This window comes from Manis javanica, chromosome 15 (genome assembly GCF_040802235.1).
Source record: "Manis javanica isolate MJ-LG chromosome 15, MJ_LKY, whole genome shotgun sequence".
Classification (NCBI taxonomy): Eukaryota; Metazoa; Chordata; class Mammalia; order Pholidota; family Manidae; genus Manis; species Manis javanica.
The window spans coordinates 53942494-53965507 of NC_133170.1; the positions used below are offsets into that span (position 1 = coordinate 53942494).

A 23014-nucleotide genomic window follows, 5' to 3' on the forward strand; every position below is an offset into this window, starting at 1 on the left:
ATCATTGTTCTGTTTGAGGGATTAAAGGAAGCTAATTTATAAATTCTCCACTTAGCTCTTCTTGTCCTGTATTGGTATTTAGACCCCCAAAGCCACATATCCACATCAAGGCGGTACAGAAATAGTTTAAAAATAATTGTTTAATGATCTTTGAGAAGAATTCCTTGTCTTGAATGGAGAAGCTATTCCCCAGGGTCCAACCAAGTAGCTGTGTTGAAACCCCTGCAGACTGTCCAGTAATAAAAGGCTCATTCTTCTGTGCCTTGGCAAACTAGTTCCATCTGTGGTGCCTTCCTTCAGGATGGGGAAGCATTCAGTTCTTGCCACAAAAGAGCAGACCTTTACTGGGTCAGCTATGAAGGAAACTGACAGTCAGGTCTTTTCAACTTCCCCAAGACAACATGGAGACTTGTGGCCACCTGGTCAGATTTATCTATGAAGCTCTCCACCTCAGCACAAAAGAACCACTTTCCAATAACAGAATCCCTTTCAAAATAAGAAGGCATGGCTTAGGGTGCAGCACATCCAAACCAATCCAGGCACATGCCAGGAGCAGGGCCCCCGGCCTGGAGGAGCAGCAGAGCACTGGTTCTCAACCTGGGCTGATGATCCATCCCCGGAGGCATTTTAAAATCCCAACAATCTCTATTTATTGAGAATTAATTATTCTCAATTAATTCAGAAACTCTGGAAAGAGGACCAGGCATGCATATTTTTAAAAGGTCTACAGGTGATTCCACTGCACAGCCACAGTTGGGAAACACAATCATTGTAGAATCTGGAGTGTTTCAAACTTGCTTGATTTGAGAATCACCTGAGATCCACTTTAAAAAATGCCGATCTGTGGGTCCTGAGCTCTATTTCCTGAATCAGGATTTTCAAGGAGTCGGGGATGTGTACTTTGAACAAGAGTCCACAGACTCTTATGATTAAAAAAGCTAGGTGAGACTTGTTATTAACCTCAAAGAATCAACAGGGTGAAAAGCAACCTACAGAATGGGAGGAAATATTTGCAAATCATAAATCTGACAAGAGGTTAATATCCAGAATAATAAAAAGAACTCCTACAACTCAAAAGCAAAAAGACAAATAACCCCATTTAAAAAATGGGCAAAGGACTTGAATAGACATTACTCCAAGAAAGATTTACAAATGGCTAGCAAGGAATGGAAAAGATGCTCAGCATCACTAATCACTAGAGAAATAAAATCACAACCATAATGAGATATCACTTCACACCCATCAGGCTGACCACTCTTAAAAATAAAAAAAAAAGGAAAATAAAAAGGGTTGGCAAAGATCCAGAGAAATTGGAACCCATATGAACTGTTAGTGGGAAGGTAAAATGGTGCAGCCTCTACAGAAAAGTGTGGAGGTCTCTCAAAAAATTAAAAATATAACTACCATATGATCTAGCCCCCCCACTTCTGGGTATATATATCCAAAGAATTCAAAACATGATCTAAAAGAGATATTTGCACAGCCATGTTCACAGCAGCAGTATTCACAAGAGCCAACAGGTAGCAGCAGCCCAAATGTCCACTGATAGACAAACAGATAAGCAAATTGTGGTCAAAATACATATAGCAGAATATTATATGGCCTTAAAAAAGAAGGAAATCTGGTCACATGCTACAGCATAGTTGGACCTTGAGGTCATTATGCTAGGAAAAATAAGCTGGTCACGAAAAGACAAATTCAGTATGATTCCACTCATATAAGGGACCTAGAATAGTCAAACTCAGAGAAGAGAAAGAAGAATGGTGGTTCCCATCACTAGGAGTTGTGAATGGGCTCAGAATTTCTGTTTTGTAAGATGAGAAGATGAGATATAGATAAGATACGGTTCTGCTGCTATGCATCAGCTGACCCTTGAACAACACAGACTTGAACTGTACAGGTGAGTGTATTCATGGATTTTTTTTTTTAAATAAATATATTGGCAACTCTTTGGGGAATCTGTGACAATTTGGAAAAACATTTCCTTTTCTCTAGCTTACTTTATTGTGAGAATAGAGCATGTAATACATACACAAAATATGTGTTAATCAACTGCTGATGTTATCGGTAAGACCACAATTATGAATCTTTCAAAACCTTTTCTACAATTTAAAAACCCGATATTGTCCAAAATCTCAACAGCTTGCTGCTGCATCCCACCAGTCCTTTTCACAACCCTGAGAGCAAGGTATCTGCGGTCTTTCAGTTCTTGCTGCAAAAACAAATTAAATCATTTTGCCAACTGCCTCCTGAGGAGGGTAGTTCTCAGCTTTGGAAAACCCAGCCCCTTGCTGGCATAAGTCTGGATACACGGGGCAGGCACAGATTGCTCTGATGAAGAGGGGAGAGTTTTAAGGCTGTGGGGTGCAAAGAAGGCTGACTGAGGACAGGAGGGCCAGGAGCCTGGGCTCTGTGGGGCCCCCGTGAGCAGCACAGGCCCTGGGCATTTTTTTGGTCTGCAACACGTGGTGGGCGTAACACACTCATTGTACTGACTGTCATGAAGGACCATGAGGGCCTGCTTCTGCCCGCTCCATACTGTCCTCTATCAAAATCACTTGCCCCTCCACTCTGGGGGTGACAAGGCCTCTCTGTGAAAGGTGAAGCTTTGCTCCATGCCTCAGAAGGCCTGGGACTGACAGCAGTTTCAAAGCCTCTTATTCCCCACCAACCACCCTCCCCAGCCCCTCCATTTGAAGCAGAGGTTGAAAAGAAAGGCTGACGGTGGCTCTGTGCTTTGGGATTAAAACAGCATCCGTGGTACTGTTAGCTGGATGGAGATATGCAGAAGCTACCAATCTTCCTGCTTTAGGGCATAAATTCCTCTTCTGTGCTCTGTGTCTCTGCTTCTGACAGGACCCAGTCAATGAGGCCAGAGGGAGTGAGGCCAGGTGTTCACCACCAGCAATCTCCCTGCTTCTGCACCAGTTTCCGGAGGTGGCTGCCTCTGTCCCCAACAACAAGCCCTGCTGGCTCCCGTCCTCTGTGGCTCCTGCTGTCCCAGGGCCCCCATAGCACAGCTTGCTCCCTGGTCCCTTCAGGTGTGGGGAAGGTGCAGCGCCCCTGAAGGTACAGCTGGTCCCTGGGGGGGCATCAGCACCCTGTGGACCTCCCATAGCATCTTTCTTAAACCATCTTCTGTTTGAGTGCAATCAGCTTCCTCCAAGGACCCTGACTGGCACATTTGGCTTCTGGTTTGTGGGGTGGGAGGCCAATAGGAAAGAAAACAATAAAAAAGACTGCAAACTAGCCACAGCTGCCATGAGTTTTTGAAGCTCCCACACATGGTCATCCACAAAGCCTATTACTGCAACATGTGCAACAATGAGAAATGCTTGAATAAGGAATCCTGTGCCCACAAAGGCCAAAAATAATACTGCCTGTCTTGGGGTTTCCTGTGCTTAGAACATAAGGGCAGAAGCACAAACATGTACCCTACCACACTGGTCTCCCATGCCTCCAAGCCTCAGCAAGACCTCCGAGAGGAGCTCCCAGTAGGGCCGTGCGTCAGAGAGGCTCTCCTTGACCTGTGACGAGAGGGCAGCCCCCAGGAGGTACTAGAAGGGCGGAAGCAGAAACTGGCCGTGACCATAAGGAAGGCAGCCAGGCTCTGCAACCACAGTGGGAAAGGAAGTTCCATGCTCTCAACCCGCCCAGAAACTGTTGTTTAAGCTTCTAGGCTTTCAGGCTGGGCTTGGAATTGGTTATATTCTCAGGAATGAGTTCTTGGCAGTATCATGGGGAAATCTGATTTAAAACAAAAAACAAAAAAGTTCTTCCCAGGGCCCTGGAGTTGTTGCAAGGCTCTCTGAGCAACTACAGGGTGAGAAAGAATAACCAACCCAGCCTTCCCCACTGCGCAGCCAGTCCTCAGACCCAGAGGCGTCGGTTTTCTCCAGCCCCCCACAGATCTCCAGGCCCCCACAGATCAGAGAGGTTCTGAGAAGGACAGACATTTTGAAGGGTTTCTGGCAGAAGGGAAGGCAATTTCACAACACGCAGGAAAGGAGAGCGTGTGACCTGAAAAGAAAGTCTGAAAAAGGTGACCAAAGGATGGGAAGAAATCCAAATCGGTGGCCAGAAAGGGGATGAGCTGTGAAAACGGACAAGAGCGAGATGCGCGCATGTTAAAATAGTCCCCACGTGGCACGTTTGCTCCACCCCCGGGAGCCACCTCCCCAGCCCCCCCCTCCCCCCATTTGAAGCAGAGGTTGAAAAGAAAGGCTGACGGTGGCTCTGTGCTTTGGGATTAAAACAGCATCTGTGGTACTGTTAGCTGGACGGATTGATGCAGAAGCTATCAATCTTCCTGCTTTGGGGCATAAATTGATTGCCAAAGGGATCCGACAGACTGCTTCTCTCTCCCTGAGGTCTGGCCCTGAGTTCAGCATAATTAGCTAAGTGCTCTGTGCTGGAGAAGACTGGGAGCATTGTCCCTCCGAAGCACAATGAGCTCAAGGAAAGAGAAGCTTCAGGAACACTGCTTTAAACATTTGTCCCCAAACCAGGACCAACACCATCCACTAACATTGCTCATGACCAATGCCATGATGAGAGTGCGAATGGGCCCTGCTTTTGGCTTTAGCTGTAAATGAAGCTATAAATCCCTTCCACAAATAATGTTTTTAAGGGCATAAAATAAATAGGCAAGATTACACACCAAACTAATTATACTGAAATACAGTTACCAAACATTTTTTTAAAAACAAATAGGTGATGTAGCAATAGTTGTGCATCTTTATTAAATATTAAATAAGACCTAGTAGGGAGTGTAATAACTTCAAGTTATGGGAAATATTTCAGGATAATTTCAACAATAGCTATATGATATGAAAATATCTGTAGTATTTAGTGGAACTGTTAATTCTACTGCAGGTTTCTGACCTACATTTATCACTGAAGCAAGAGCTGAGTTTCATTTAAATATTAGTGAAAACAAGTAATACTTTTTCCATCCAAGTTTATAGATCCCTGAATTCCCTCTGTGTACCTTAGGTTAAGAACTTCTGCTATAAATGGGAATTTAAAATGACAGTGGCCCTCCCCAGTTACTGGAATTATTTAAGAAAGCATACATTCATCTTTCATTTAACTGTGCTGGGGGCAAATCCCTTAGACCCTGGCCTTATAGGGCCTGAAATCTGGAATGAAATGGCAGGAAAGCATCATGTAGTGACAATAACTCCTGCCATCTCCAAATCTATCCAAACTAGTGGTTGTCCCCCTGCCCCCACCCCATTCCCTGCTGCCCACAGAAGCACAGCCTGTACCACTTCCCTGTCTTCCCTTCCCAAGCCTGCCCTCCCTCTATCCATGCCCACATTTGGGGGGTTGGAATGGATGGTTATCAGGTCCATGGAGTTCACCAACTAGACTGTGGATGATCTGTGGCTATGATCGCTTTTCTCAGCAGCATGATCAGATGTGTATTTCAGGTCAGTTACTCAGGTTTCAGGGTTGAAAATATGGCTCCAGGCCACCTGCTGTGCTCCATCTGCATGGCCACCACCCTTTTCTGAGTCACCATCTACTCTGATTGTGCAGTGGCTTCTGGACTGATTTCCTTTCATCCCTTCTTGTTCTCAACACAGCACCTGGACTGATTTTCTTAAAAGAGCTATCCAATCCTATCACTCTTTCTTATAATGGCCTGATGGTTTTCCATATCACTTAAAATAAGTTTCAATCTCCTCATCATAACAATGGCCTGCTAGCCAAATCTGGCCTGCACCTGCTTTTGCATAGTCTGTGAGCGAAATAACTTATGAAAATTCATTTTTGCTCTTTTTATATAAATACCTCCACTTTGCCTCTTGAGCCAAGAAGCCTAAAATATTTACTATGTGGTCCTTGAAAGAAAAAGTTTGCTAATCTCTGCCAGCCAGGAAACAGAATACCCGCCTAGGCTATTCAAATGGGAGGGGGGGTGTGGGGGAAGCCAACTCAGAGAACTGGTTGTCCAGATGTGGTGAGAGCTGAGGTAACAAAAGCACCCAGTGAGTCAACTCAGAGATTAACAACAGCACAAAGCTGCCACCTCCCTGCAGGTGGAGGGCCACGGGATGGTGTCGGGTACCAAACAGCACCTCCGGAGCTGGAGGGGTCCAACAGAGCTGAAGTGGGTACAGCTGCACAAGAGGTGCCACCCAGGGCTGGGCAGAGGGTGGAGGAGAAAGTCTGGATTCTCACATCCTCTAATCTCACAGCGTCACACCACTATTGGTTGAAGCCTAGAAGGTTGTTGGCAAGGGGCCTGGGAAATGGACACCCTTCAATACAAAACAGAGAGAAGAAAAGGCAGGAAATGGATAACAGAGCTAATAGGTAAATGACAAGCTCCCCCCTGTAAAATGAGGACAACACCTGCCTTGCAAATTAACTTTAAGTGCTAAAGATGATTTACATAAGGTGTCCATATCATGCCTGGAAAGGGTAGCTCATGTTATTATCATCACTATCATTAACCTCTACCCTGAACTTGGGTTTCCTGAGTTGGGTTGTCCAAGCTGCGCATGAAGATGTGGGCAGAAGACAGAACCATAATTGACCCAACTTACCCAGAGGTTGTGAGGAATGCGATGAAATTAGACTCCCAAACATGCCATGGTGATGGGATCACGAAGTTGCCCCAAACCCCCTTCTCCCAGGCAATGAGATGATTTCACACTGCCCATTGTGGAGGGATAGTGAGATGAGTCTGCAGTTGCAAAATGCACTCAGAGATGCCTTGGGCTAGCGGGGTTTTTTTTCTTTCCTAGAAGTAAGTGTATATGCTGTTTATAAAAAGGCATTTCTGTCCATTCATGCACACTTCTGTCCCTAAAACTGTCTGTTATGCCAACCTCTAAAACCACAAGCATAACAGCTTAGTTCAAAAAGCTTCCTCTGTTAAATGCCAGCCAATGAAATCAATGATGGGTATAATAAGATGAAGACTGTAGCCAGTAGGGAGAGTTTTTGTCACCTTAAATGTTATAAGCTGGAATGAAAAGGTGTACAGACTGATTATGCATTAGGTGGGCCAGACAGAACCTCCAGGAATGGCTATTGGGAAATTGACCACCTCTGGCCACCCACAGTTCAACTCCTTGATGGCTGAGCACCGAAACTCCAAGCCTAAGACCTCAGGAGCTCCAGTTCTGAGTTTACAGAGAAATGCGCCTCTACTTCCACCACCTCTGGGGGCTTGTGTCACTCATATCCCTCCTCTCTCCACTTATTGATCAGGGGTCAGGCATGGTATGGGTGACAGGAGTAAATACCAGGCAAGATTTGGGTTTACAGTCTGTCTCTGATTCTGCTCCTCCTGTACCCATTTCTGGATTAAACCTTTAAATAGTACATCAGCACTATTTAAAGAAAATCAAAGATTTTAAGGAGGAATAGCATTAATTCGTTTTACCTGGTTCTCATATCAGTTCCCAGAACAGCCCTTTACTGGAATCTCCAAGGACTTAGGGAGCTGATGGTAGAACTACAGAAGGAAGAATGTTTTTTATCCTAAGCTAGAGTTTCCCAAACTTCAATTAGTGTCAGTTGCCATTAATAAACGATAACCATGAAAACATGATGTTTTATGTGGCCTGCCGAAGGCCCAGAATGAGAGGCCCACTCTCCATTAAAAAGGAGAGAACTGGCAGGTGGCAGAAGTGATGTTAAAGATACATTGGCACCTAAATAAAAGCTTTTCCTTGGAATAATTCAAAGGATTGCAAGATGAGTGAAAAGGAAGTCAGTCTTTCTCGGTGTGACTCGGTGTCATTGGGTGCCACGTCCACGCCGACCTGAACCACCTGCACAGTATGGAACTCAGGAACAGCTATGTATTGTGCAGGGCCCAGTGCAAAAAGAAAACAGGGGACTCTGTTTGAAGCTTATCAGTAATTTCAAGACAGTGGCAGCAGAGTGTTAGACCAAGCACAGGGCCCTTCTAAGGAAGGGGCCTATGCAGCTAACAGGCCGCACACTCAGGAAGCTGGTCTTCCTATGTACATGTCCTACACATTATGTATTACAGAGAACACAAACATCCAAGAAGATGAGTAGATGTGAGCCCCTGTAGAAATCTTAAAGTCTGAATATCCCAAAGGGCAGTCCAGCCAGAGGTCCATCAGTGCCACCTGAGGGGGAAACAAAGCCATTAAGTCCACATGATGCTGGGGAGAACAACCATAAGACGGTCAGGTCAGAAGGAGTAATGAGTAATGTGACTGACGCCATCACCTGGGACTCTCTGTGTCTTGCTTTTAGAAAACCAGAAACTTCTCCCTTAGTCAAGGTTAGATTTGAGAAACAGGCAAGATAGTAAAGGCATGGCCTGGTATTTCAGGCAGCACCCTAGCAAGAAACATCCAGTCCACTTAAAGATTTAGTTGAAAAAAGCATTTAATTAAGAGAAAATGTACGGAGCAGTATAGGCAGGGTTCTGAGCATTATGAGGGACATTCACTCACCAGGACCAGCAACAGGAAGCTATTAGCATCCCACCCAAAGGGCAAAGGGAAGCAGCAGTCACTGGAACACAGAAAGAACTGAACCCAGGAGAGAAGGCCAGCCAGGAGAGGGGGAGCAACCCAGTCCCTGCACAAGCCACAGCTCAGGAGGGAGGGGGCAGGGAGAAGAAATGCATCAGCTTCTCCTGTCAGGACCTCCCATTGGCTGAACCCAGCCCAGAACCAGAGGGCAAAGGTCTTGGAAGTTGCTGCCCCAAAAGTCAGCCTCCTAGGGCACAGAGTAGAGAGGTCAGGAGGGGAATGGATCTGGAAGACAAATGGAAATTACCTAGCACATCTGGTGGCACCAGTTTGTGGAGGTACAGGGTGTGTGTGTGTGGAGGTACAGGGGTGTGTGTGTGTGTGTGTGTGTGAGTTTGGACTAGAGCAAACTGGGGCCCAGCTTGGGAATCCAGAGGAGGGATGTTTGCAGAAGGAGCTAATGCATTCTGCTTTGGCCATGCCAATTTGGAGGCATATGGGACATCTGGGGACAAAAGAACCAGGACAGCACTACAGACCTACATATCAAGGATTTGTCCAAGACAGGTAAAGTTAGGAAGAAGGGGAAAAGGGGCCCAGAGCAAAGATCTAGCAACAGCAACATGTAAAAGGGGCTCAGGGGGAAATGCACTGAAGGAAACTAAAGAGTGGCCAGGTAGGTAAGAAGAGACCCAAGAGGGTTTAGCTTTCGGGACTTGGGGTGACGACAGTGTAGAAACCTTTGGTCAGAATGTCTCTGAGGGAGGGAGCATCTGTTCCTGTACAGAAAGCCATTCAGTGGAATCCTGTATTGCGCAGGTGTTTGGACAAGACAACCCTTCACCATGACTCGTTATGTTTCCATCCCGTTCAGAGGCTCAGGAGCAGAGAACTACTGCCACTACCAAAGACCCCAGTGTGCCCTGCAGGTAGCAGGTGATGCCTCAGCCACCACAGTCCCCAGCTCAGAGACACCACCTCGGGCTTCCATCTCCCTCCACCATCCTCTCCCTTTCTTCTGAACCTCTCCCAGAAGGATTAGCAGGGGTGGTGTGCACAGGAAGGAGTGAGGTGCAAGAAGAAGAGGAACCAAGCCTCCCCTGGGATCCTGGCAGCGAATCAGAGTCAATACTCTGACCACAGCTCCAGCTGGTCTGGGCTGCTGGTCAGCTACTCAGAGGGCAGCGAGCACAGAAGCCAACCACCCTCATCAGCTCTGAGGGGAGGCCAAGGCTCTTCTCCAGACACAGCCCTCGGCTACTTCTTGGTCCACACTGCTGCCCCTCCCCACACATCTCTCCAGGGCGTGTGTGTCCTTACCTAACTTGCTGTGGGTCAAGAATGTAGCTGCAAGTGGAACTAAAGGAAAAGAAGGTCAGAGAGCTTCCCAGACCCTCCACCCCCACACACCCAGAGCCAGGATGGACGCACGCCCAGGGGTCGCCGCGAGACCTCTGTCCTGAACCCCTTGCTCAGGCAAAGCCATGGCAGGGTTGACAATCCCACCTCTGAAAATCCTTAAGAGCATCCTATAAAGAGGCTATGACTATCACCAAAACTGGTGGATAAAGGCTCCCCCTTACATGATTCAACCCTGTTGCCCTCTCCAAGGAAAGCTGCTTTAACTGGGGGCCCTCTCAGGCAACCGGCCAAGGAGGCCAATTCCTCAGACTTGCTTTTCATTTGCCTTCCTGCCTGCTCTGTCAGTAGCACTCACTGGAGAAGGTGCCTTCCGCTAAAGCCTGTGGGATTCTGGAAACAGTTTCCTTGTCCACTAAGGTAACTGCACCGGTTCACTTCCAAAAGTTCTTCTGACCCTCCAGGGTCTCCTTCTCTGATCATCTGGCCTGCATATGAAGGTTCAACATCAGATCCTTCAGAGAGAAATGACTCATAACCCCTTCCCTTAAGAAGCTCACAGTCACAGGAGAGAGTCAGAAACATGCACAATCACTCCATTAGAAGGTGTGGACAGGGGCATAAAAACACAGAGGAGGCAGTCATTTGGTCCACTTGCAGACCAGAAGCATTCAATAATAGCAGCTGTATTTTACTGACATCTCTATTATATGCCAGGCTATGTCACAGCTGCTTACAGAAATATTAACTCTTACAACTCCATCGGGGAGCTAGTCTTCCTGGCCTTTTTTGTGCAGAAAAGGAAACTCAGGCTGACAAGCTTAAGCTTGCCAAGCTTAAGAGGCTGCTCAGCATGGAATGAATGTGTTTGCATGTGGACAAACATCTCTGAAACCCGTGTTTCTGACCGTCATTGTCGACCACTCACTGAACACCAGACCCTGCCTCACGCCCTTTAAGACACAGACATTTACCCCAAGAGGAAGGTATTATTTCAACTCCTCTTCTACAAATAAGAAACTTCAAGCTGCGTGACTTGCCCAAGGCCACACAGGGGACAGAATTCAAATCTAGATCTTATTTACCACACAGTATTTCCACCCAGGTTAGAGGAAGAGTTTGTGAATAACACACTAAAGGAATGTTAGGAGATATGTTTTCTTAGTTCGGATTCTTCCCAAAACATGGTCTGCGGCAAGAATTTGGGTGCGGGCAGTTTATTTCTAAGGTGATCCCAGGGAGAAATAAAGCTCACCTTTATTTCTAAGTTGATCACCTAGGGTGATACAGGAAAAGAGAAAAAGGCAATGTAAGGTTTGCATGGTTGGGGTTCCCTCCACAGACAACAGGGACTGAATCCCCTGGGTCTCCCTGAGCAGCGTACAGAATCCCCCAGAATGAAGCCCCCGCAGGAAGGGGTGGCAGCACATCCCCCACAGAACCTCTACTCCTCCCCAGTGGGGGTCAGCCTGAGCCCCCTCAGTACCCTTGACCTCAAGGGAGCCCTGGGGCAGGAAGCAGACAGAAGACTTGAGACATGTGTGAAACCAGACACCGTGGGCGGGATGTGGAACAGAAAGCCGGCTCTGAGCTGCGCAGCCGCACCGCAGCTGAAATCAGAGGTGATATGCTGAGGAGCAGAGGTCAGGTCCCAGGTGCACCTGCCTCCCCGGGGAACAAGGTGGGAGGGGACACTTCAGACCCAGCAGAACCAAGACAGGAGCCCGAGAGCCTGAACCATGCGTGTGCCAGCACACACAGGCCGTGCCCCCTCCCGAGACAGAGCTCCAGCGGCATCCACCGTGCTGGGTTGGCAGCTCTCCTATAGAAATTATAGAAATAAACTCTTGGTAGTGAGATGAACTGAAGGGGAATATTCCATGATGGTAGCTTCCCCTTTCTCCTCTCCAGCTGTGAAAAAGCAGTCATCTGTCCCATCAGGGGTTTTGCTGGGCTCTCAGCTGCTGGCATTTTCCAGGCCTGCAAAATAGCATTGCAGTCGAATGCCTGAACTGTCTGTGTGTCCTTGGGCAAGTTAGTAACCTCTCTGAGCCTCAGTTTTTTCATCTCTAAAGCAGAACAAAGATACCTACCCAGCACAGTGGGAATTAAATGATGTTCCACATATAACACATTTGGCACAGACTGTGGTATAGAGAGCATTTAACTAAGGATGATTGTGCATATTTTAACCTTTTGAATCAATTCAATTCAATATCAAAGAAGAGAAATAGAGATAGTTATTTACTCATGTAAAGAAAAAAAGCAATATAATATAGAGAGTGCAAGGTTCACGAGGTAGATTTCATTTCCAAGCTGCATAATCTTTGGTTCAGGAACCTCTCTAAATTGGAGTTTTTTGGTCATTAAGTGGAGATAAGCATCTTTACCTGCCTCAAAACATTGCTAAGGTTCAGTGGAGACACCAAATATAAAATTGCTTTGTCAACTCTAATGTAATATTTTTAAAAAATTAGTGTTGTGACTATACTAATGATAAGAATCAAAGCTTCTCCCCTCCCAACACGTACACACACACACACGCTGTGGGGCTGACTGCTCCTCCATTGCTAGAACACAAGGCATTTTCAGCTGCAGGTCAGTGCCATTGAAGGGAGTGTGTGATTAAGATCAGAACCGCTCTGTAACTGCTGTTCAGGGTGAGCCAGTCATACCATCAGTCTCAAGGTCTGGGCTGCTAATTTATCCATGTATGAGGATGACAACCTGGGAAAGCAATTAGGACTCTGGTATGTGCACTGTTGTGATCCCTGATCCGTGGGAGCCATGGCCATGGTGTGCCACAGAAACCTTAACAACAGTTGCCAACTGCTAATTACCTTCCTTCCTCATTGGCTTCGGTGCACTGTCTCTTTATGTGCCACACAAGTTATGTTTGTGCCCCAATCCCTCATCTGTTCCCTTCTGCACGTCAACCCAAATTACAGGACAAGCGGCAGGAATGCTGAAGGGAAAACAGACTTAGAGGCAAAGGTGGGGGAATGTCTTGCCAATGGGTCCCCAGACAAGTTTACTACGGATTCAATGAAACCAAAGAATGACAATGGAATGTTCTTGGGGTGAAAGGGTTTATACTCAACATTATTCCCACGGTGGCAGGTCAATCACCAGACTCCTGTCCACTCAGCGAGTCTGCATGCAGCAAGCTGGTCCCTGCCTCTGGGCCTCTCTGCCCCTGCAGCCGTCTCAGTCTCTGCTCTCCTGCAGCTGCGCAGCCATGTAGCTGCACAGCCATGTAGCTGTGCCACCGTGTCATCCAGAGTACTGGGCGGGGCTTTTTGTATAGAGTCAATAACAATGCATTGCCCACACGTGTGTAGTGAGCCAGCCGATCTGGGCCAGGTGAGAATTCTGGCCACAGGAACCTTCACTTTATCCACACTCCACCCCTCCAGGATTCTTGCCTCTCAATCTACGTGCCCTCAATCTTCTGCAATGGTTCCTGTGTGAGGAAGCTGGAGTATTGTAACCAAATTCCATAACAACAGAGGCTACAACAATATACAAAATAACAAAAATTACAACAAATTATATTAACCCTGAAACCTGAGGAGACCCATTGCCACCAAGCGGTAATTCCAGCTGTATTCAAACCAGTTCTACTCAAATGAGTTAACAAAAAGGACCACAGGTGGGCCTTATAATACCCACCTTCTCCAGCCTCTCCAGCAGAAAGTCTTGCAGACACACAGGCCAGTCTTGTTGCTTTCTCTATGGCTTCTGCTTCTTCATCCTCAGCCACTCCAGTTTCAAGTGTTGCCACAGCTCCAGGAAGAGTCTATTTGACTTTCCATCCAATTTCTTTCTGTCTGCTCCTGCCTTTATCAAAGCAACCCACATGTGGGTCCTTGTGACCTTCATGGGGCCCTTTAGAAACTTCCTTCGAGAAGCAGACCATATTTCCTTTCATACGTTCATTGCTTGAGCCTGAGAATAGGAGCAGAGTGTAGAGCGCTCCACGACCTGTGGAGGTGGTTGCCTAGTCTTTATTTTCTTTCGGGCTTTCCACCAACTTTCAGCCAGGTGGGGTTTCAACCGAGGAGGGGCTGATGCCTCTGGCACCAGTAGGGCCTCCACCACCAGCTGCTCGTCAGACCTCTGCTTCTCCATTTCTGGGGCTGACAGCTCCACCACATCCTGCACCTGCCCCCACGGTACCTGGCAGCCTGCGCTCTTGTGCTGCTTCCTTTACCTTTTCCACAGCACCTCGTGGTGACACCATTTCAGTCACCAACAAAATTTTTACCTCCTCAAAGCACCTCACAGCTCAAGTTCTCGTGCTGCCTCTTCTCAAACTTCCTGCAGGAGTACGTCTTTCTCCCTTATAGCCTTTCTCCATATTGTGAGGAAAAAGCTCCCCAGCATTCCTGCTGTCTCACGGGCACTCTGTTTCTCTAAGGAATTCCCTATTTGGCTGAGGGTGAACTTTACTGCCTCAGGTGCTGCCTCCACCCCTTCCCAGTCTTGGGGTGGGGCCCAGCCCTCTAGGAGGCAAGCCACATCAGTCCAAAGTATCCCCATCCACTGGGGGACACTCAAAGGTCTCCCCATCCACTGGGGCAGCCCGCGGAGACACTCCTTTCATGAGGGCAGCCTGTTCTTTTCCTTGGTCAACAGTGAACCCTGCTGAAGTTGCCAATTATCTTGCCAATGGGTTTCAGCCCCAGACAAGTTCACTATGGACTCAATGAGATCGAAAAATGACAATGGAACATTCTTGGGGTGAAACGGTTTATACTCAACTTTATTCCCACAGTGGCAGGTCAGTCACTAGAATCCCGTCCACTCAGAGTGAGTCTGCAAGCAGCAAGCCAGTCCCTGCCTCTGGGCCTCTCTGCGCCCCCAGCCGTCTCAGTCTCTGTCCTCGGTGTTGCCACCACTCCAGCCTCTGCTCTCCTGTAGCCGAGCCACTGTATCACCCAGAGCACTGGGCGGAGCTCTTTATATAGGATCAATAGCAATGTATTGCCCACACGTGTGTAGTGAGCTAGCCAGCCAGGGCCAGGTGAGAATCCAGGCCACAGGAACCTTCACTTTCTCCACAGAGGAGTTCTAAAGTATTTCCAGAGTTCTTTACAACTATCAATTAATGAATCCCAGTAACCACCCAGGAAAGTAGGTCAATATTATTATCCCTGCTCCATGGATGAGAAAATAGGCTTAGAAAGAATGGCTTGCCCAAGGCTAAGCTAACAATCAGAAGAGCTGAAGGGGAATTAGATGGAAGAACTCCTGACTCCAAATCCTTGGCCACCTGTGTGCTCACTTAGCATGGGAAGGTGATCAATGAAAGAGGGAGGAGACACATAGACTGAATCCTAAAGAGATGCACCAGTCCCCTCCTGCGCACCATGGCTGATGCTAGGTCCAACTCAGGCCCTAGAGCCAGAGAAGATTTAAACACAGATCCATAATAATCCAGGAAAATACCTTTAGATGCACCCCAGTTTTAAGAAAGATGAAGAAGTAGGTTGGTCTTCAGAGTGCACATTGTTTTTGCTGCCCAACTTCTGAACACCCTTCTTGCTAGGTGGCAAGAGAGGTTTGCAGGGACTTCCTACCCTTTCTTCCACCCTTGTAACACTATGCAAACCAAATCAGGTCTGGTATGTTGTACAGGAATGGCTCAGTTGGGGGCTGGGGTTCTTGGCACCACGGAGATGCCTGGGAGCCACACATCTAGAGGCACCGTCTTCTTGCAACTGTGCCCATGTGTTCCTGGCAGTGCTTCACCTCCCTGGTCTCCCCAGAGCCTGTGCACCAGGTTTCCACCCGACTCCAATGAACTCTTGCTGCCTTAAGTTAACTGGATTTGGGTTGTTTGCAACCCTGATTACACAGTTTCTGACCTAGAAATATAAGTGCTTGACAATGGGGATTAGAATTGCCAGTTTCAGTTCCCCACATATTGGTGGTGGGAGGGTGAACAGGCAAAACAACCATGGAGGGAGATTTGGCAAAGCCGTCATGTACACTTTGACCCAGCTATCCACCTTGGAGAATTTATCCTATGCATATACTTACACGAATGCAAAACATTTTACATACAAAGTCATTTTGAGCTTGTGTATTTATGTGCTGGATAGTCTAGGGGTATTTGAAATCGCAAAAACATTTGAAAGGGTCCAAAGGTCCGTTAAGAGAGGACTGATCAGCTAAATTATGCATATACACATGATAGAAAAAGATCCAGCTCTTTTTTAAAACAAGATATTTTCTATGCATTGATATGGAAAAATTCCCCAAATAGGCCAGTCAGTTAAAAGAAGTGAAGCAAAACATTAAAAAAATGTTTAGAATAGTGTGTATAATATGATACCTTTTATAAAAATAGGGAAAAAAGTAAGACTTTGCATTTGTTCTTGCTTTAAATATACATAAGGCAACTCCAAAAGACACAAAGAAACAAAAAAACAGTGGTTTCTAAGGGGGGGAGGGGAAGGAAGAAAACAAGAAAACAGATGAGGTGGGTGGAAATATTTTAACAGGATGCCTTTTTATAACTGTAGGTGTTTGAACCATGTCAATGGGCCCCTATTCAAAAAGTTACATTTAAAAAGTGCCACCTCAGAGTGAACATGAGCACAGACATAATTCACTTGACCACCACTGCCTCCACACGGTTCACCCATCCAGCATGTGGACAGGGCAAACTGGTTAACAGTGGCTGGTGACTCATCACATTCCAGTGTATGCAGAAGGCTACGTTAGAGACTTTCCACTGAAGGATGGCTGCATACTGGAAGAATAGACTCTGGTCCACGCTGATGAGGGGAAGGCACAGATGATGTGGCTAAAAACCAAACTAGACTGTTCTAGTACAAGAGAGGGAAAGGTTCATAGTGTCTTTTGATTTGGGGAATAACAGAGAAATGACATTTCAGAAAAGTGCACTCTTTTAAGAAGGGTACCTCCAAGTCACACGAGTCACTTTCCCTGACTAACAAGCCACCCTCTTCAGATACAGGGAATGAGCCCAGTCAGCATGAGCTACTGAGAAATACAGGGTCCTGGCAAATTATTTGCATCAGTGGAGTATGTCTGGTGTGATTATTCTACAAACACTGCCTAATGAAGAGATGTGAGCTTTCTTACCGCCAGGTCCACTGATCAAACTCAAACCAAGGTCCCCAGGATAAAATGTACTTATTTATCTGCTAAGCCGTCTGCTTGAAAATCAATAATATTTCAAATTTAATGAGTTGTGAGACAAGTAAATTAGAGTTTGGAGTAAGCAATATTGATCAGATGATTCTGTCAACTTGAACCCATAACTTTCCTCTGTAATTAAGTACTCCACAAAGTGTGCAATGTGCTCGATGCTAGTTGCTTTCATGAGGAAATCAGCGGCCTGCCCCTTCCTATAATGGAAGCCTTTTCCATACGCAGGCTGGCAGTCCACGCCCTGCCTTGTGTGGGCAGCCCTGCCCTTGTTCTTGGCAGCAGCATGCCTCAGGGGTAAGTGGCTTTCCCCAAGCCACTTATTCTTTCCCTTGTTCTAGCCACAGAGCTTCAGGGAACTTGAACATCAAAATGAAGAACTGAAATTTTAAAAAATCATTGTAAAAGAAATTGCCTTCAGTAAGAGCTTCAGCGGCATGATATACAACTGTTAGAAGCTGTCTTTCAACCTCCCCTAGCAGTTTGCATTTCACAGAAGCTTGGGGGTGACCAAAGTACATTTCTCACCATATTGAATGAAGCGGGGACAAAAGGGAAGAACTTGAAATGTCTACTGTCACCACTCCACATCAAACATCCAGCCATTCACCACTAAATTGCCTTGCCTAAATCACTCTTTTCTGCCCCTCCTAAGGTAACCTGATTTTTTAAATCTGAGAAATGGTTGCTTTTTAATTAATTAATTTGATTAATGTTAAATGAAATCTCTGACTTTGCAGTAACCATGAATCTTTAGAGAGACTGTCCCCAGCCCTATTATTGCTCAGAAGGAAAAACTGAGAGATTGCATGAGAAAGCTTGCCACATTGCAAAACCCCAGCGGCTTTCAGTAGGAAGAAACAGAAAAGCAAGCAGTGCTGTCTGGGCTCTACGACTAAGAGGATGGACCAAGTGCCACTGGGGATCTTGTTAGAAATGCAGGCTCACAGGTCCCACCCCCAGACCCACAGAATTAGAATCTGCATTTTAACAAGATTCCCAGGTGCTTCCTCTACACATTCTACATATCTCGGTTTGCCCTGAGGCTCTGCTCTTGCTAATTGTATGATCTTGGTGAAGGTTCATAGCCGCTCTATGTTTCAGTGTGCCTGGCACATAACAAGTATTCCCTAAATGTTAGCTAGTGTCAAAGGAGATGCATTTCTGGGAATAAATTAGGAGATCCTGGGTTTGACACATAAGGAAATCCTTTAGGGAAAGAATGACTGATGTAAATGGACACAGGTTGGACTGGAGCCGAGAAAGGAATGGGTGGAAGAAGACATGATTCCTGCAAGGAGAGACCATGGAACAGGTACTTGTCCATCCTGCCTCTGCTCCTTGAGCCAAGGGGCACAGTGGCAGGATTTTAAAAGGAAAAAACCCAATAGATTTGGAATTTTGCAATCCTAGATTGAAATACCACCTCTACAATTTCCTGGCTGTGTGAACCTGAGCAAGTTACTGACTTCTTTGGGCCTAATAGGTATATAACAAGGATATTGAAATTTACCTTTAAAAGCTGTTATAAGGATTAAATTAAACAACCTGTGTATAATAGGATGTGCATGTGTGTTTACTGATTTTTTCTTTTTAACTGGAAGCAGAGTATCTGGAAGGGCAAGTGAATTTCTGAAGACATGGGTTGGATTAGCTTTACAGTAGCTCTCAGCCCTGGCTGCATATTTGGAAAACCCAGGGTGCCATATATAAAAGCCCCATATGCAGGGCCCATACCAAACCAAGCAAATCAGAAGTTTTAGGCCTAAGCCTTAGTATTTTCAAATATGCAGGCTGAAGTTGAGTCCTGCTTTTTTAGAAGGAAACAAGAAAGAGAACAAAATCACTCTGCACCAAGAATGTGAACAATAATCTTGGGAGGCAGAAGGAGATGAACAGATAAGGAAGAAAAGAGGTCTGGAGATTGACGAAAGAGAAGAGAGCCCCATATTCCATGGTAAGGCATCTGGAACTCCAGCAGCAGAAGTGGTTAAGGGCCTTATTAAAGAATATAGACATCCAATATTATTGATACCAGGTATCTCATGTCAAATCTCCAGTGAAAGCAATCACACAGTTAATGTGTAAGATAAGTAGGAGAAGATGGAGAGAAAAATACTCTAGAAGAAAAGCCATTGACTTTCATTTGGGTCGACACTAGAGTTGATACAAAGCAAGACTATAGGCAGAGAATAAAGATTCAGAAAAAGCCAGAAAATAGGTACCAGGAGACATGGAAAGCCACAGGAAGTTGTAGAAACCTTGGGGAAAGCATGGACTTTCTACACCATGAGAAATAAAGATTATGAGTCCATTTTCTCTAGAGCTTGAGCGGAAAAGTGAACTCATGTGATTTCAGGTTACCCAAGACACTGCTCACCTAGGCAGATCTCAGCACATGGTGGTGGTTAGAATCAGGCTGGGCAGGCTGACATCCCTCCCTCCACACATTTGATATTGCCCTGCACTGGAGCCATCCATACAGAAACCCCACTAACCAGTGTAGACATGTTAGGGACACTGTCATGGTAGTCTGACACTCATCAGGTTTGCAAACAGATCTTTTGACTTTGATGCTCCCAGAGTTTGTTTTACAAATAAGTCTTGAAGACCAGTTCTAAAATTTATAGGGAGGAAACCTGGCCTCTACCTATCATGCTTCTATTAAGACCCCCAATTTTCAGAATCCTAATATTTGTGACCCAGGCCTCATGTTGTGAATGAGAGGCTCAGGCATTTCCATCCACCTGCTTCGACCTCTTTCAGGATTCCACAATGCTGTTGGCAAGGAGAAACAACTCAAGAGAATTCAAATAAAATCAAGTGACTGCACCTCACATTATATTTAGGAGTGCACAGACCTTTTTCTTTATAGATGACCTTTTAGAGGCACGATTACAGTTTAACACATAGAGTGAAATCATTTACAAAGAACCAACTTCATACAGTGTATGTGGTTGCCAAGCCCCACAGGAAAACCTTTTAAGTTTTTAAGGCTTAAACAGGAAGACTTCTTGAGAACCTTCACTCAGGATCCTGAAAGTCCATTTGTTCCATTACATTTCTTTGATTCTTTTGGCATGATTCGTTTCTGCAAAAGTTTGAGACTTTTGATTTGTCCCCTTTTTCTATGAAGCTAGAGGAAAACTACTTAAGAATAGAAATCATGTTTATCTGGCTGCCTCAAATTCTTTCTTCTAATCTCATGTCAAGTGTCTCATCCCCCAAGAAGCTTCTTCCAACCCCTGGGCCAGGGGAAGTTGTCCTGTCTCTGAGTGTCACTAGCAGTCTCTGCCTGTCACTGCCTCATACCTTCTTGTATGTATCCGTCTCTCCTACAGGACTGTACACTGGTCACCATTCCACCCCTAACACTGTGCCTTGCACAAGATAGGGAATCAGTATCTGCTAAAATGCTGAAATCAGCAGAAAATGAAAGGAAGAAGATTGAACATACCCCAGAATCTGTGTTACTACAAACAGGGATATCATTTGCTTTCTGCCTCTGCTAAGTTATAACTGAGGACAGTGGTCTATTCTTTCAATTTCATGGTAGGTCAATCTATCTAAAAAAGATTGTTTGCTTGAAATATGGAGATAACTGGAAATTCTCAAGACCAGCCTAGGTTGTCAGCTCCATGCAGTTAGGGAATTGTCTTCCCAGTTTGACACGGCAGTGCTGGGCCTGAGCACAGGTTCTGCCCATATAGCCACCAGTGGTGGACATGAAGACACGCTACCAAGACCCCCTTCTAGGAAAGACCTGCTACCTTCTGCACAGGGTCATCAGAGCACCCCACCTTCAGCCATCAGCTCCTTCAGAGGCTGCTTCTCAGCTTCACCTTCCTTGCCTGAGCTCACAGCCTCTCAGGGCCCCGCTTGTCCAGTGAATGAACAAGGCAGGGGTGCCAAAGCACAGTCACTTTGGTCAAAGGTAGCCACAGAATAGCTCTAACAGGGAACATCTGCCCTAGGTCCCCCAGAGGCTTCCTGTTTGTCCTGTGGCACAGTGTGGCTTTTCCCTCTGCCCAACCCTGCTTCTCCCCCCTTCCCTTCACAGGCACGTGTCCCTAATAAATACTTGGCTTGTCAAACGCCATCTCAGTGTCTGCTCCAAACTGAGAAACTACCCATAAATGTTTGCCAAATGAGTTTTAAAAAGAATGGATAAATAAATTAATGGACAAATGAGTAAAAGATGTAACTAGCAAATAGTTCACCCACAATATGCTAACCGACTCCCACTGTCATCTAAAGATTGAGTAGGAGCAATTAAAGAGGCCCCAAAACAGCCCCATACAGACATAGAGGAATCTAGCTCCTTCTTCCTGAGCATTTCTTCTGTTAACTGCATGCTATTGCACATCATCCCTTCCGCTGCCCTGTTGGGTGGAAATCCATAGGCTCATTTTACAAATGAGGGAAGGAAGCTCTCAAAGGTGAAAGAGCTTGCTCAGTAGCACACACTGTCAGCTGCAAAGTTGGGATGCAAATCCTTTATACTTGGTTCCAAATAAAATTGCGCCACAGTTCCTATCATCCTCCACAATCAATAACAAATGTTTTAGCTGGTAACCTCTTCTCAATATGGTCAAACAGACTGGCTGAAAGCAAACATTTGGCCTGAACATTTCTTTCTATCCAACTCCCCTAAGAAACTGTTACCCTTCTTTCAAATGTACCAGCTCATCCGTCTGTGGGTGAATAGACTCTACCTAGGCAGTTTTACTTTGCTATTGGCCTCAGTGCATATGCAATGCTGCTTTTCCATGTGATGCATAATAATAATGAAATTTAATAATAATGATATAAAACAGCAGTAAAACACTCTTTACTAGCTTAACAATCACAAGAAAATTTCTTGCAACATTTATCTAAAATGAGCATGGAATATTGTCTATTAATTATACAATTACACAAAATGTTCCAAAAGTTGTTTAAGAACTTAAAAATGCACTTCTAAAGAAACAGAGTGAGGGATTTTCAGGTCATGACAGCCCCCTCTCTTCCCATTGAGGCAAATATTGAAATACCATTGGAAACTAGACAAATTAGTACTTTCCCAAATTTTTGGAGGGATCCCTTCTAATCACAATCAGAAGATGAGCATCTGTTTCTTATTCCCATCTGTATCCAGGTTCTTTGCCTTGTAATTTCATTGTGCCCTCCCACTTGGATGCAGGGCTCCCCGTGTGACCTGCTTTGGATAACGAGATGTGAGCAATTATGATATAAGCATGTCTTGCCAATGGGTTTCAGCCCCAGGCAAGTTCGCTATGGATTCAGTGTGACCAAAGAAATCTACAGCAAAAAGGGTTACACCCAACTTTATTTCCAGGTGGCAGGTCAGTCACTAGAATCCCATTCACTCAGAGCGAGTCTGTGTGCAGCAAGCCAGTCTCTGCCTCTGGGCCCCTCTGTCCGCACAGCCATCCCTCAGAGCCGTCCTCTGGGCCTCTGTCCTCAGCGCTGCCACCACTCTAGCCTCTGCTCTGCTCTCCTGCAGCCTTCCAGTTCTGCCACCATGTCACACCCAGAGCACTGGGCAGAGCTCTTTTTATAGAGTCAACAGCCATGTATTGCCCACAGGTGTGCAGTGAGCTAGTCAACCATGGCCAGGTGAGAATCCTGGCCAGAGGAACTCTCATTTTATCCACAAAGCAGAAACTTGAAAAATGCTTGTAAGATTGGGCTTGATCTCACTGTTGTACCTCTGCCATTGCCATAAGAACATGCCTAGGATATCCTGCTATCAGAGGAAAGACATGTGAAACAAAGAAGCCCCAGCTAAGATGCCCCATCCAAGTCCAGCCTCCATCAAAGCTCCAAGCTAATCCTCTATTGCATGAGAAATAAATGCTCATTGTCACATGTCACTAAGTTTCCCAGAAATTTGCTACTCAGCAAATTTAAATGATATAATGGGCTTAGGCAAAAGATTATTGGTATCCTTCACTGGCTTTATCTTTGAAACAAATGGCAAAAATATCATCCTTATA

At 45.8% G+C, this 23014-nt stretch overlaps 1 long non-coding RNA gene across 1 annotated transcript in view; it reads right to left on the reverse strand.

The window, feature by feature from the left end:
* The window catches only part of LOC140846441 (uncharacterized), an 88410-nt gene extending 74684 nt beyond the window's left edge, over positions 1–13726 (reverse strand). The window contains exon 1 of the long non-coding RNA XR_012125536.1: positions 13506–13726. This is a non-coding gene — a long non-coding RNA (uncharacterized lncRNA). The remainder of the gene's footprint in view (positions 1–13505) is intronic.
* Between the last annotated feature and the right edge of the window lie 9288 nt (positions 13727–23014).